The sequence below is a fragment of the Dendroctonus ponderosae genome, unplaced genomic scaffold (assembly GCF_020466585.1).
Source record: "Dendroctonus ponderosae isolate FM_Combo_2020 unplaced genomic scaffold, Dpon_F_20191213v2 Dpon_F_20191213_11, whole genome shotgun sequence".
Classification (NCBI taxonomy): domain Eukaryota; kingdom Metazoa; phylum Arthropoda; class Insecta; order Coleoptera; family Curculionidae; genus Dendroctonus; species Dendroctonus ponderosae.
Genome location: NW_026017213.1, coordinates 6685345 through 6687362, shown reverse-complemented (window position 1 = coordinate 6687362; position 2018 = coordinate 6685345).

Here is a 2018-nt window from a genome sequence, read left to right as displayed (position 1 = left end):
TTTTATGATGTGCAGCATCAAGCATCTTGTATAGCGTGTGCAAGTTTCAAGTTACTACCTGCTCGGGATTGGCAGTTATGATTTTTTGAAGCCTCGTAAGATACTTTTGAAGATCCAGTGCTTTAAGTGAACGGTTCTGGCCTCCACACTGGGCAGATTTAGTTCATTTAGAGTAATTTTGAAGCGTTACCTGAACATGCAATAAGCCTTGAAGTTGCACCGTTCAGCCATAGCGCCGCTCACAATGGTAGTAGCAGTGGTGGCGAAGGAAAGCTGGAACAGAAATGCAGCAAAAATGGCACCCTTCAGGGGATTATCCGCAGACGGGTCGATGCAAAAATCGCCCAAGGCAATAAATCCGTTGTTGAATTCGCTCCTGCCAAAGGACACGGCAAAGCCGAATATCCAGTATGTTAATCCTGCAAAGGCCATGTAGAAACGGTCTCGAGCACCTGATGGTACTGCTTACCTCCCAGTACAATATCGACGACATTTTTCATCATGATGTTAACTTCGTTTTTGATTGAAACGCATCCAGATTCCAGCATGCCAAATCCTGCAAAGTGCAAGTGGTTTGTTGAGCCTACTTGAAGAGTGACAAGACGACCTCCAGCGTTCCATCACTCACCTGTTTGCATAGTAAAAATCATAAAAGCACTGGTGATGATCCAGTTGCTGTCCTCTACAGTGATATTGTAGAGCCATGGAACGGTTGCATTGGTCCTTGTAGCTGACATTGCTGATCCAAATTGGACGGTTTTCAGCCGTTCCTCTACATGTAGGCGAGCGAACAGCTTAATCAGTCACCTACTTAAATAGTCAAAGGGAAATTGCTGTGATTGTCCGTCATTATTCAAGGGCTTGGTGAATAAGTAAAGCGATCGAGTAGGAGACACGATTTTTCAGCTAATGATGGAGAAATTGCTGTGGAACCTTGCTTTCATGGGAAACATTGAGAAACACAAGCTTTGATTGGGGTTTCCATTAGTTCTTGTCTCAGTCATGCAATGGATGGAAAAATGGAGAGTATTTCAATATACAGGGTGCTCCTCAGTGAGGGTAGCAACGGAACATTGTAGGAACCCTCCCTGTTTAAAAACCGAGTTAATAAAATCGGGCTCTTGGGTGATTTAAGTGAAATTATGAGCTATTTAAGGGCACAGCCTCTTGTATAAGATGTGTGAATTTCCTGCTGCGACCCGCGTTGGATTGGAAGATATGATTTTTTTAAAGTGGGCGTGCAATTGAGGAGACATGCTAATTTTTAGCCTATTTTATATAAGTCGCACGGTTGCCAAATATCTAAATCTGGCCGGGTCTAAATGAAATTTTTACACTGCATTTTTAGCATCAAGTCTCCTGTATAGGGTGTGCAAGTTTCCAGTTACTACTGGCTCTGGATTGGATGTAATGATTTTTTAAAGTCGGGCAGGCATTTGATCAAAATTGTTAATTTTTGGTCCGTCATTCACAATGTTGTAAAACATCAGGATCTTATATGTTGCAAGAGAAGAGAGAGCGTTTTAAGCTCAAAGTGTTGTGTAGAAGGTGTGTGAATTTCCAGTTGCTGCCTGCCCTGGATTGAAAGTTAAGAATTTTTGAAGCGGGTGTGCAGTTGCGTAAACTTGCTCTATTTCTTCCTGTAAGTGAAAAAGTTGCCAAAACTCCAAATCTAGTCCGATTTGAATGATATTTTTATGATGTGTAGCATCAAGCGTCTTATATAGGGTGTGCAAGTTTCAAGTTACTACCTGTTCAGGATTGGCAGTTACGATTTTTTAAAGGAGGGCATGCAGTTGGACTAACATTTAAATTTCTGGTTCGTCATTCTCAAGGTTGTGAAAATCAGAATCTTGTGTTGATGTAAGAGAAATTGTGAGCGTTGTAAGGGCCAGGGGTCTTCTAAAAGGTGTGTGAATTTCCAGTTGCTGCCTGCCCTGCATTGAAAGTTAAGAATTTTTGAAAGCGGGTGTGCAGTTGCGCGAACTTGCTCTATTTCTTCCTGTAAGTGAAAAAGT